Source organism: Melanerpes formicivorus, unplaced genomic scaffold (assembly GCF_026170545.1).
Source record: "Melanerpes formicivorus ecotype bairdi unplaced genomic scaffold, bMelFor1.0.p_v2 SCAF_117, whole genome shotgun sequence".
Classification (NCBI taxonomy): domain Eukaryota; kingdom Metazoa; phylum Chordata; class Aves; order Piciformes; family Picidae; genus Melanerpes; species Melanerpes formicivorus.
This window is the reverse complement of record NW_027142469.1, coordinates 1,459,624-1,473,280: the sequence shown is the minus strand read 5'-3', so window position 1 is coordinate 1,473,280 and position 13,657 is coordinate 1,459,624. Positions and strand designations below refer to the sequence as shown.

The 13,657-nt window shown below is 63.2% G+C and overlaps 1 long non-coding RNA gene across 3 annotated transcripts; it reads right to left on the bottom strand.

Annotated features, from left to right (window-relative positions):
* Positions 1–6,041: 6,041 nt before the first annotated feature.
* Positions 6,042–8,168, bottom strand: LOC137456146 (uncharacterized). 3 transcript variants are annotated; one of them, XR_010990969.1, is made up of 3 exons: positions 7,856–8,168; positions 7,098–7,287; positions 6,042–6,443 (listed from the first exon to the last, which is right to left on the bottom strand). It is a non-coding gene; the product is annotated as an uncharacterized lncRNA (long non-coding RNA). The 3 variants fall into 3 exon arrangements; XR_010990970.1 differs by lacking the exon at positions 7,856–8,168 and adding an exon at positions 7,569–7,601 and having other exon boundaries at positions 7,098–7,283; XR_010990968.1 differs by having other exon boundaries at positions 6,043–6,443; positions 7,098–7,283.
* Positions 8,169–13,657: the final 5,489 nt, after the last annotated feature.

Here is a 13,657-nt window from a genome sequence, read left to right as displayed (position 1 = left end):
CCACTCCCCCATCCAATAACAGGGGCCGCCGCCAAGCCAAGACAGCCCCCCCCCCCCCCCCGGCCCACCCAGTAACAGAGGCCGCCGCCAAAAAGCCAGCCAAACCCCCAACCAACAACAGACGCTGCCGCCGCCAAGGCAGCCGGCCCACCACCCCATAACAGAGGCCGTCGCTGCAAAGCCAGCCACCCCCCCACCCACCCAACGCCAACAGAGGCTGCTGCCAAAAAGCCAGCCACCCCCCCCCAACCACAGAGGACGCTGCCGCCAAGCCAGCAAATCCCCTCATGCCCCCCAGCAACAGAAGCTGCCGCCAAGCCAGCCAACCCCCCCACCCCAGCAACAGAAGCTGCCGCTGCCAAGCCAGGCACCCCCCAAGCACCCCAAAAAACAGAGGCCGCCGCCACCAAGTCAGCCACAGCCCCCCCACCCAACCACATAACCCACCGCCGCCAAGACAGACACCCCCCCACTCCCCCACCCAATAACAGGGGCCGCCGCCAAGCCAAGCCAGCCCCCCCCCACGGCCCACCCAGTAACAGAGGCCACTGCCAAAAAGCCAGCCACCCCCCTACCCACCCACAACCAACAGAGGCCGCCGCCAAAAAGCCAGCCACCCCCCCAACCAACCACATAGGCCGCTGCCGCCAAGCCAGCCAACCCCCCCCACCCCAGCAACAGAAGCTGCCGCTGCCACACCAGCCACCCCTCAACACCCCCAAACCACAGAGGGCGCCGCCACCACGCTAGCCACCCCCCCAACCCCCACCCAATAACAGAGCCCGCCACCAAACCAGCCACGCATCCCACCCACCCCAGTCACAACAGAGGCCGCCGCCACCAAGCCAGCCACAGCCCCCCCACCCAGCCACATAGGCTGCCGCCAAGACAAGCAACCACCCCATGCCCCCCAGCAACAGAAGCTGCCGTCGCCAAGCTGGCCACCCCCCACCCCCCCCAAGAAACAGAGGCCGCTGACAAGCCAGCCACGCATCCCACCCACCCCAGTCACAACAGAGGCCGCCGCTGCCAAGCCAGCCACCCCCCAGCCCCGCAACAGAAGCTGCTGCCACCAAGCCAGCCATCCCCTAACCCCCCCAAAAAACAGAGGCCGCCACACTAAGCCAGCAAATTGCCCCACACCCCCCAGCAACAGAAGCTGCCGCCGCCAAGCCGGCCACCCACTAACCCCCCCAAAAACCAGAGGGCGCTGCCACCAAGCCTGCCCCCCCCAACCCACACCCAATAACAGAGGCCACCGCCAAACCAGCCACGCATCCCCCCCACCCCAGTCACAACAGAGGCCGCCGCCACCAAGCCAGTCCCCCCCCCCCTCCCAACACAGGCCACCGCCACCAAGCCAGCCCCCCCCCCCCCAACCACAGAGGCCACCGCCACCAAGCCAAGCCAGCCCCCCCCACGGCCCACCCAGTAACAGAGGCCACCGCCAAAAAGCCAGCCACCCCCCACACACCCAAAAACATGGGCTGCCGCCAAATCAGCCACCACCCCTACCCCCCACCCAACAGAGGCCGCCGCTGCCAAGCCAGCCAAACCCCCAACCAACAACAGACGCTGCCGCCGCCAAGGCAGCCGGCCCACCACCCCATAACAGAGGCTGTCGCTGCAAAGCAAGCCACCCCCCCACCCACCCAACGCCAACAGAGGCCGCCGCCAAAAAGCCAGCCACCCCCCCCAACCACAGAGGACGCTACCGCCAAGCCAGCAAATCCCCTCATGCCCCCCAGCAACAGAAGCTGCCGCCGCCGCGCCAGCCACCCCCCAACCCCCCCAAACCACAGAGGGCGCCACCACCATGCCAGCCACCCCCCCAACCCCCACCCAATAACAGAGGCCGCCACCAAACCAGCCACGCATTCCACCCACCCCAGTCACAGCAGAGGCCGCCGCCACCAAGCCAGCCACAGCCCCCCCACCCAGCCACATAGGCCACCGCCAAGACAAGCAACCACCCCATGCCCCCCAGCAACACAAGCTGCCACCAAGCCAGCGACTCATCCCACCCCAGCAACAGAGGCTGCCATCGCCAAGCTGGCCACCCCCCACACCCCCCAAGAAACAGAGGCCGCTGACAAGCCAGCCACACATCCCACCCACCCCAGTCACAACAGAGGCCGCCGCTGCCAAGCCAGCCACCCCCCAGCCCTGCAACAGAAGCTGCCGCCACCAAGCCGGCCACCCCCTAACCCCCCCAAAAACCAGAGGGCGCTGCCACCAAACCTACCCCCACCCAATAACAGAGGCCACCGCCAAAAAGCCAGCCACACCCCCACACCCAAAAACATGGGCTGCCGCCAAACCAGCCACCACCCCTACCCCCCACACACAACAGAGGCCGCTGCCAAGGCAGCCACACATCCCACCCCCCACCCAACAGAGGCCGCCACTGCCATGCCAGCCAACCCCCCAACCAACAACAGACACTGCCACCGCCAAGCCAGCCACCCCCCCACCCACCACCACCAGAGACCGCCGCCAAAAAGCCAGCCACCCTCCCCAACCAACCACATAAGCCGCTGCCGCCAAGCCAGTCAACCCCCCCACCCCAGCAAGAGAAGCTGCCGCCTCCAAGCCAGGTGCCCCCAAAGCCCCCCAAAAAACAGAGGCCGCCGCCGCACCAGCGAATCCCCCCACACCCCCCAGCAACAGAAGCTGCTGCAGCCAGCCACCCCCCAACCCCCCCAAAAAACGGAGGGTGACGCCGCCAAGCCAGCGACCCCCCCAATCCCCACCCAATAACAGAGACCGCCGCCAAACCAGCCACGCATCCCACCCCCCCCAACCAATAACAGAGGCCACCGCCAGGCCAAGCCCCCCCCCCCACACGCCCCACCCAATAACAGAAGCTGCCGCCAAAAAGCCAGCCACCCCCCCACACACACCCAAAAACATGGGCTGCCACCAAACCAGCCAACACCCCCCACCCAACAACAAAAGCTGTGGCCAAGCCAGCCACACATCCTGCCCCCCACCCAACAGAAGCTGCCGCTGCCAAGCCAGCCACCCCCCCAACCAACCACATAGGCCGCTGCCGCCAAGCCAGCCAACCCCCCCCACCCCAGCAACAGAAGCTGCCGCTGCCACACCAGCCACCCCTCAACCCCCCCAAACCACAGAGGGCGCCGCCACCACGCTAGCCACCCCCCCAACCCCCACCCAATAACAGAGCCCGCCACCAAACCAGCCACGCATCCCACCCACCCCAGTCACAACAGAGGCCGCCGCCACCAAGCCAGCCACAGCCCCCCCACCCAGCCACATAGGCTGCCGCCAAGACAAGCAACCACCCCATGCCCCCCAGCAACAGAAGCTGCTGTCGCCAAGCTGGCCACCCCCCACCCCCCCCAAGAAACAGAGGCCGCTGACAAGCCAGCCACGCATCCCACCCACCCCAGTCACAACAGAGGCCGCCGCTGCCAAGCCAGCCACCCCCCAGCCCCGCAACAGAAGCTGCTGCCACCAAGCCAGCCATCCCCTAACCCCCCCAAAAAACAGAGGCCGCCACACTAAGCCAGCAAATTGCCCCACACCCCCCAGCAACAGAAGCTGCCGCCGCCAAGCCGGCCACCCACTAACCCCCCCAAAAACCAGAGGGCGCTGCCACCAAGCCTGCCCCCCCCCAACCCACACCCAATAACAGAGGCCACCGCCAAACCAGCCACGCATCCCCCCCACCCCAGTCACAACAGAGGCCGCCGCCACCAAGCCAGTCCCCCCCCCCTCCCAACACAGGCCACCGCCACCAAGCCAAGCCAGCCCCCCCCACGGCCCACCCAGTAACAGAGGCCACCGCCAAAAAGCCAGCCACCCCCCACACACCCAAAAACATGGGCTGCCGCCAAATCAGCCACCACCCCTACCCCCCACCCAACAGAGGCCGCCGCTGCCAAGCCAGCCAAACCCCCAACCAACAACAGACGCTGCCGCCGCCAAGGCAGCCGGCCCACCACCCCATAACAGAGGCTGTCGCTGCAAAGCAAGCCACCCCCCCACCCACCCAACGCCAACAGAGGCCGCCGCCAAAAAGCCAGCCACCCCCCCCAACCACAGAGGACGCTACCGCCAAGCCAGCAAATCCCCTCATGCCCCCCAGCAACAGAAGCTGCCGCCACCCGCGCCAGCCACCCCCCAACCCCCCCAAACCACAGAGGGCGCCACCACCATGCCAGCCACCCCCCCAACCCCCACCCAATAACAGAGGCCGCCACCAAACCAGCCACGCATTCCACCCACCCCAGTCACAGCAGAGGCCGCCGCCACCAAGCCAGCCACAGCCCCCCCACCCAGCCACATAGGCCACCGCCAAGACAAGCAACCACCCCATGCCCCCCAGCAACACAAGCTGCCACCAAGCCAGCGACTCATCCCACCCCAGCAACAGAGGCTGCCATCGCCAAGCTGGCCACCCCCCACACCCCCCAAGAAACAGAGGCCGCTGACAAGCCAGCCACACATCCCACCCACCCCAGTCACAACAGAGGCCGCCGCTGCCAAGCCAGCCACCCCCCAGCCCTGCAACAGAAGCTGCCGCCACCAAGCCGGCCACCCCCTAACCCCCCCAAAAACCAGAGGGCGCTGCCACCAAACCTACCCCCACCCAATAACAGAGGCCACCGCCAAAAAGCCAGCCACACCCCCACACCCAAAAACATGGGCTGCCGCCAAACCAGCCACCACCCCTACCCCCCACACACAACAGAGGCCGCTGCCAAGGCAGCCACACATCCCACCCCCCACCCAACAGAGGCCGCCACTGCCATGCCAGCCAACCCCCCAACCAACAACAGACACTGCCACCGCCAAGCCAGCCACCCCCCCACCCACCACCACCAGAGACCGCCGCCAAAAAGCCAGCCACCCTCCCCAACCAACCACATAAGCCGCTGCCGCCAAGCCAGTCAACCCCCCCCACCCCAGCAAGAGAAGCTGCCGCCTCCAAGCCAGGTGCCCCCAAAGCCCCCCAAAAAACAGAGGCCGCCGCCGCACCAGCGAATCCCCCCACACCCCCCAGCAACAGAAGCTGCTGCAGCCAGCCACCCCCCAACCCCCCCAAAAAACGGAGGGTGACGCCGCCAAGCCAGCGACCCCCCCAATCCCCACCCAATAACAGAGACCGCCGCCAAACCAGCCACGCATCCCACCCCCCCCAACCAATAACAGAGGCCACCGCCAGGCCAAGCCCCCCCCCACACGCCCCACCCAATAACAGAAGCTGCCGCCAAAAAGCCAGCCACCCCCCCACACACACCCAAAAACATGGGCTGCCACCAAACCAGCCAACACCCCCCACCCAACAACAAAAGCTGTGGCCAAGCCAGCCACACATCCTGCCCCCCACCCAACAGAAGCTGCCGCTGCCAAGCCAGCCAACCCCCCGACCAACAACAGACGCTGCTGCCGCTGCCAAGCCAGCCACCCCCCCCGCCCAATAACAGAGGCCGCCGCTGCCAAGCTGGCCAACCCCCCACACACACACCAGAGGCTGCCAGCAAGCCAGCCCCCACTCCCCCCCACCCCAACTAACCCTAACCATCCAACTGAAGTGCCCCCAGGTGACCCTCCATTGGCTCCCACATGTCCCTGAATTCCTCTTTGATAACCCCCACACCCACCATAGATGCCCACAAACCCCCTGAAGTGGGGGGGGGGCACTGACCGGTCAGGGGGGGCATCTCCTCCGGGTGCGTGGGAAGCGACTCAGCTGGCCTCTCTTCAGAGGCCTTTCCATTCAAATTAAACAACTGAATATAAAACCAGTGGGGTCTCCTTTGTGTGTGTTGTGCGGTTTTAATTTGCGGCTCAGGGCCATTGGAAACCTTTTGGCGTACACGTTACTACTGCTCTGCAACCTCTGGAGGAACAGCATGGCTTTTCCTCCGCTACAATACCTCACGCTAATACTTACGTTTTGTCATGGGTTTCCGTCCCCTCCGGGAACGTTCGGGCAAGCGGTCCGCCGGCAGCGTTTGGGAGAGGCTGCCCACGCCCCTCGCTCGTCCGCTCCTCGGCTGCGTCGTCGCTGCAGCGATTTAAGCCTTACCTGGGAGCTCAGAGCTTGGATGGTGTCGAGGCTGAGAATCTCTCCCCTGCTCCCCCCCTCCTCCCTCCCAACAGAGGGGAGAAAAAAAAAAAGGAAAGGACCAAATCCAGCAAGAAATAATTTGGAGTCAGCTGGGAAGCAGAGAGTTTAGTAGAACACTCGCAAGCCCTCCACCCTGTCTTCAGAATGGGCGTTCACCCGCCACAAGCCACCCTCCGTTCCCCTCCCACTCCCCTGTCACAGCCCTGTCGTCCGCTCTTGGCACGTGGTATTCGACTCCTCGAGGCGAGTCCCTGGTTATCCCAGCTCGTTCTCTCTCAGGGCAGTCTCTCTGGTGCTGGAACTGGGCAGGGATGTGGAGAAGAATCAGGAATCAGTCTGACTTTGAAAGGAAAAGAGAAAAAAAATCAGGAACAGTCCATTGCTGCAGGGACAGCAGGAACAAGTACAGGTAGGATGACCCAGGAGCTCTGTGGGTTGCTGTGCAGTGCGTATGTTGAGTCCTGGACGCCAGGCTGGTGTTAAGCCAGGAGGGAAAGAGGTTAGACTTCTAACTATTCGCACAGTGACTATAATGCATTGATGTGTGTTGCCCCCTCTGAGTTCATCCTCTCTCAGCCGGAGCCACGTTCTGCTGTGGGATATGCTGAATGTCCCCAGTTTCCAACATGCTCCGCTAGGTGTGACCAGGCCTCTTGGCAGAGGCCGCCCCTGGGGTTGGTTTGCCTGGCGCTGGCAAGCCCTCCACCCTGTTTTTGCAATGGTCTGTAACCCCCCACAATCGCCCACCCCCACGTGGCATCGCGGTAAGAAAGACAGAGACAGCTGAGGGGCTGCCCTGCTTCTGATAGCCCCGACCCACGGACGCCCTTCTTGGTAGGGTTTGCGCCTTCGGGACGCAGCTGAGTTTTTGCTGCGCCTCTCTGTGAGAGCTGTTGCGCGGCTCTGCGTCTCCGAGCGTGTTCCCCGTTCCCCAGGATTTACTACGCCCCGATCGCCTTGCAGTCAGTGCATTTCTCCCTGGCCATCAACCAACCTCTAATGCCTGTTGCTCTCTAATTAAATCTTTCGATGGTTTCAGCTTTCTGAGCCTGTGTTGGTACGACTCCTGCTCAGGGCACCGCGAGAGAGACAAACCCTCCTTCTGTCCTGTGGTTCTGGGAAGGGTCCTGGCACTCGCAGGCAGGCACCAACGGGGTAGTAACTGTGAAGTGACGTCAGCCTTGCTTGGTCGACCAAGTAGAAAGCAAAGAGTCAATCGGTAAGGAGTGGAGCAAAAAGCAAAGCTTAGCTCTCAGTTACTCATGTTGTAAAGCTGTGAGTAGGTTTCCCTGCACCCTAGAAAAACACTGCACAGGCATCTCATTTTCCTCTGGCATTCATTTAACTCGCAGAGCTGTGGGGGAGTTACTGGGAGACTTGGAAAGGCAGTGGGAGCACTAGGAAGGGAATTTGGAGTTACGGGGAGGAACAAAGACGACAGGTGCCACGCTAGAAGAGCACTTACTGTTACCGGGAGAAGACCCCTCCTGACTCTTCCTGACTGCTGCTCGCCCCGGCCGGCCCGCCCGCCGCGGCCGGCCCGCCCGCCGCGGCCGGCCCGCCCGCCGCGGCCCGCCCGCCGCGGCCCGCCCGCCGCGGCCCGCCCGCCGCGGCCCGCCCGCCGCGGCCCACCGGCCCCGGCTCCCAAACGGTCCCGGCTCGGCTCCGGGAACCTCCCTGCAAGCAAAGCCAGAGCGCGGTCCTGCAGCTGCCAGAGGAAAACCCCGGAGAGCTGTGGAGACAGGCACTCACCTAGCACAGAGCGAGCAGGAACCCGATAGCCCCGGCGGGCCAGTGAGCGCCGTTTTAAAGCCGCCAGCCCCGAGCGCGCGAACAACCATCGCTGCGACGCATGCGCTGAACCCATGGCAACGATCGCGACGCTATCGCCCTGGCGGGACCGGAGCCTCGCTGCGGCGCAGGAGTTGTACCCATGTCAGCGCTCGAGTCAGGCTCTCTCTCCCTTTTCCCTTCTCCCCCTAACAACTTTCCAGCATTTCAAGCGTTCAGCGCGGTTCGCTGCAGCGCTGAGCGCCCTCGGGGCGGCACGCGCCGCGGCACGGCGGCGGTGCCGCCTGTGACGCACGCGGGGGCGGCCCTGAGCGCTGCCGTGGGCGTGGGCAGCAGCTCGGCCCGGCCCCGTTCGGGATGTTTTGGCATTTAAATCGAAACCCTACACCGCGCGCAGGTAAAAGCCTCTGTTTATGATGGGTACGGCCGCAGGCTGTGCTTATAGCTCAAGCCCCTGTGTGACTTCATTACGATTCTCACAGCCTTTAAAACAGAGAGGGGAGACGGGGGCTCGTTTCCAAAGCTTTGTGACACAGCAGTCGCTCCAACTCCTCCCTCTCCAGCTGGAGAGGGTCTGCTCTGCATTGCCTCTCACGGCACTGACGCTGTGAAATATTCTGTGGTCCCCTCCGAGACTTGTCAGCGGTTTAGGGGGGTGCCCCCAGCCCTCACCTGCTCCTCTGCTGCAGCATCCCCCTGCCCCATGTCCGCCCAGAATCCCCCCGCTCCCTTTGATTCTCCCCCCAAAAGGCAGAATGTGAAGCAAACTGCCCGGCCAGCAGCTCGGTCCTTTCCTAGTCAGATGTGTACACATTCCCTCTCCCCCCGAAGGGGAGCTCTGCTGCAGCAATGAAGGGGGTCAGGGAAGGGTCCCCCACAAACAGCTGCAGCTACTCCAGCCCCCGTGCTGCCGGCTGGTGGCTGCCCCACGGTGGGGAATGTGCCAGAGGTCGATGTCTCTCACACCCAGTTTGGGTTGGACCCCTGGGCAGCGATGCTCCGCCCGAGGCCTCCATCGGAGGCCGCAGGCAGGTTCCTCGCTGCTGCCTTTGCGCCTCAGACGCAGCCGCCCTTGGATCCTCCTGAAGCCATGTGGCCTGCTGCGGTGCTCTGGCGCCCCACAGGCTACCCCGAAAGCTACTTCCTAGACTGACATGGAGCAGAAAGAGAGCAGAGTTTTCTCCTGCTAGGCACAGGAGACTCCCGTGTGGGAATGCATGCAGGGACCCCCCTGGTGCAGCAGGAATCACTTACTGGTGCAGCAGGAATCACTTACTGGTGCAGCAGGAATCATTTACTGGTGCAGCAGGAATCATTTACTGGTGCAGCAGGAATCACTTATTGGTGCAGCAGGAATCACTTATTGGTGCAGCAGGAATCACTTATTGGTGCAGCAGGAATCACTTACTGGTGCAGCAGGAATCACTTACTGGTGCAGCAGGAATCATTTATTGGTGCAGCAGGAATCATTCATTGGTGCAGCAGGAATCACTTACGGGTGCAGCAGGAATCATTTATTGGTGCAGCAGGAATCACTTACTGGTGCAGCAGGAATCATTTATTGGTGCAGCAGGAATCACTTACTGGTGCAGCAGGAATCACTTACTGGTGCAGCAAGAATTATTTATTGGTGCAGCAGGAATCACTTACTGGTGCAGCAGGAATCACTTACTGGTGCAGCAGGAATCATTTATTGGTGCAGCAGGAATCACTGGTGCAGCAAGAATCATTTATTGGTGCAGCAGGAATCATTTACTGGTGCAGCAGGAATCATTTATTGGTGCAGCAGGAATCACTTACTAGTGCAGCAGGAATCATTTATTGGTGCAGCAAGAATCATTTATTGGTGCAGCAGGAATCATTTATTGGTGCAGCAGGAATCACTTACTGGTGCAGCAGGAATCATTTATTGGTGCAGCAGGAATCATTTATTGCTGCAGCAGGAATCACTTACTGGTGCAGCAGGAATCATTTACTGGTGCAGCAGGAATCATTTATTGGTACAGAACAGGCAGTTTACAGAGGGGAAATCCAGCAGCCCGAGCACTTCCCTGGCAGTCCTGCACCACTGCTGCTCTCTGAGTTTGCTCCATCGTTATCTTCATCCCGTATCAGGTTGATCTTCTCCAGCAGGGAGGCAAGCGTCCCCCTGCCTCACGCTTCAGGCTGTGTACTGCAGTCCGCTCTTCTTTATCACCAGGCCATCCTTCCAGTATCAGCAGCCTGTTGTTCTCCCTTGTCCTGAAACCCTCCTGGGACCCTTTCTGCTTTCCTACGCTCCCAGTGCCCTTCACCCCTCCCCCGGAGGCACTGCACAGAGCCGGCGCTCGGTCCCAGAGAGACTGTAGAGCACAGCTTGATGGAAGATGCACCGCAACACACCCAGCACTCCTTTCTCTGCAGGAACAAGCAACAACCTCTCGGCAAGACTCAAGATGCTTACACAAGTGGCTCCACGACGTGTCTCAGATCCATCTCACCTCATCACCTGACATGTGGAGTCCTTGGGTGAGCCAGAAAGAGAACCAGCCTTGGCCAGGGAGAGCGAGAGCGTCTCTTTCCCCCCGGAGCGGACGGTGGCTTGCAGGCATCAGGGCTGCTCAGCAGCCTGCCAGGCGTCCAGGCCTGGGCTCTGAGAAGGAAAGGGGAAGGGAGAGGAGAAGAGGGGAAGGGAGGGGAGGGGAGGGGGCCTCAGGGATCGGCCAGTTCCAACCCCCCTGCCATGGGCAGGGATGCCTCACCCTGGATCGGGCTGCCCAGAGCCACCTCCAGCCTGGCCTCCAAATCGCCCAGCGATGAGGCTACCACCACCTCCCTGGGCAACCTGTGCCAGAGCTTCACCACCCTGATGGGGAAGAGCTTCCTCCTGGCATCCAATCGGAACCTCCCCCCTTCTGGGTTTTGTTCCATGCCCCCCAGCCCTGTCACTCCCTGACACCCTTGAAGTCCCTCACCTGCCCCACTTCCCCTCTTCATCCCCTCAAACCATCGGCACCTGGGCTCAGCTGGAGTGTCCTCCCACCCCAGGTGTGGCCACCTGGCCCCTCCCACCCACTCTCCTATTTAATCCCCTCCCCTAGGAAGAGCAGCCCCCTTAGGATGAGACTGCCTGGGCTGAGGATCCTTCTCTCATCCCTGGTGAGTGTCTCTGGTGCATGCTGGGTGATGGTGACAGAAGGTTGGGGTCCTGGCGGCCCCCTGGCTGTCAGGGCCAGGGCTGATGACTGCCCCAATCCCATCCAGGGGTGCTGGCTGGGGTTCCCTGCTGGGGCTGAGCTACTCTGGGTGGTGTCTTGGCCTTGCCCCTGGCGCTGGGCTGGGGGCAGAAGTGGTGGTGGTGGTGGTGATGGAGCAGGAGCTGTGATGCTAACTGCACGGCTCTGACCTGGAGGCCCCTGGAGTCTGTTCTCCTCCCTCCATAGTCCTCTGCTGCTCTGCCTCATTTGCAGAGCCTCTCTTCCCCCTCACTGCCTCCCTCCAGAAAGAAGGGAAGGAGGGAACAGCCGTGAGGCAGATCTGGAACTGCTTCCCCTCACCCGTCAGCTCTGAGCAGGCAGCCCCCAGAAAGGGGCAGGGTGGGCAGGGAGAAGCACAATGCCGGCGAGAACAGCCAGGACAGGACTGCATCTCCCCCCCTGTGCTTCTGTTCAGGGAAGCAAATGCAGAGGGGGAAATAGTTCAGGCTGGCTGGGAAGCCTCTCTCACACCTCTGGAGAGGAGGAATCCCTGAGCAGAGAGACTGAGCAGGGAATCCCCGTCCTGAACACGCAGAAGCAGCACGAACCAGGCTGGGATGGGCCTCGGGGAGCGTCAGGTCCAACCTGCCACCCAGGGGAAGATGAAATAGGATGGGAAGAGAATTAACCAGGTTGGAAAAGGCCTCAGAGATCCTCGAGTCCAACCTCCCACCCAGCCCCATCTGATCAACTCGACCATGGCACCAAGGGCCCCACCCAGGCCCCTCCTGGACATCTCCAGGGAGGGAGACTCCACCACACCCCCCCGGGCAGCGCATCCCCAGGGCCAACCTCTCTTGCTGGGAAGAACTTCCTCCTAACCTCCAGCCTAAACCTCCCCTGGCACAGCTTGAGGCTGTGTCCTCTTGTTCTGGTGCTGGGTGCCTGGGAGGAGAGCCCAACCCCCACCTGGCTACGGCCTCCCTTCAGGTAGGTGTAGAGAGCAAGAAGGTCTCCCCTGAGCCTCCTCTTCTCCAGGCTAAGCAACCCCAGCTCCCTCAGCCTCTCCTCACAGGACTCTGTGCCCCAGCCCCCTGCCCAGCCCTGCTGCCCTGCTCTGGACCCTTTCACCTGCACCCTGCTTATCGTGGCACCCCGCAGAAGGCTCTCTGGTGGAAGACTCCTGGGGGGATGGCTCCCAGCTGGTGAAGAGCATCTACAGCCCACACAGCTCCAGGCCTCTCAGGCTGTGCCTCTCTCTCTCCAGGAGTGAGGGCATCCTGTCCCCTAGGCAGGGAAGGAAACACAGCTGTGAAATCAGAGCAGTGGGGTCTGAGACCCCCAGGAGAACCCAAACCGAACCTTGGAGCTGGCCTCAGAGCTCCTCTGGGGGAAGCTATCGCTGCTAGGAGCGCAGAGCCCCCCCGGCGCGGCTCAGCCCTCAGCCTCCTGGAGGCAGCACTCGCCGCTGCCCATCTGCAGTGCCGACCGTGACGCGCGGGGACAGCACTGAGCCACCGGGCGGCGGCACAGCTGCGCTGCCAACCGCTCGCAATGTGGCTGGGGGGGGCCCGGGGGGAGAGGGGGGTCCCGGGGCTGCAGGGACGCCGAAAACCACAGTGAGACCTCCCCGAATCCTGCAGGACCCCAAAACCTTCAACCCCAGAGACCCCTAACCCTCACAGCCCCTCCCCAGCTCCTTTGGGACCCTCCAGAGGGCCCCCCCCAATTCCCCTTTCACGCCCCCGGGACCCCCGGCGCCGGCACCCCCGGGAGCAGCGCCCATCCCACCTCCCCCCCTCTGCCCTCTCCCTTTTGGGGGTCCCTACAGGACCGTGGGGGTCCTGAGGGGTCCCCAAGGGTCTGTAAGGGTCCTTGGCTGTCCGCAGGGTTCTGGGGGGGTCCATAGGGGTCCCCTAGGGTCTGGAGGGATATGTGGGGGTCCCCAAGGGTCTGCAGGGGCCCGTAAGAGACCCCCGCGGACCGCTACGGACTCTTAAGGACCATTCCAGACCCCTGAGGACCCCCGCAGAGCCCCACAGACCCTTGGCGACCCCTGGGGACCCCCGCGGAGTCTGGTGGACCCCTGCAGACCCTTACGGACCCCCCAGAGCCCCCCCAGACCCAGCCCCTCCCCTCAATTCCCATCCCACCTTTTTCTGCCCTTCTGGGATCCCCTTCAGACCCTCCTGGGACCCCTCCCCAATCCTTAGGAGCCCCTCCCGGACCCCCTCAAACCCTTTTGACCCTCCCCCGCGCCCCCCCCCAAAAACCATCCCCCCTGCCCCCTCCCCTCGCTGGGGTCCTCAGGGGTCCGCTGCAGCCAGCGAGCCAATGGGAGAACCCCAGGGGCTGCACCCCTGCCCCACCCCACGGGGACCCTGCCCCACGGATCCCCGCCCCCTAGCTCCTGGCCCTGCCCCCTAGCTCCTGGCCCCTCCCCTTCCTGCCCCCCGCCCCCCTCATTCACCGGCACCAGTTCGAGGCACTGGGAGCTGCTGGGAGGTACAGGGATGGGCTGGGAGGGGGATCAGGGGGACTGGGAGTGCTGGGAGGGGGACTGGGGGGGACTGGGAGCCCCTGGGGG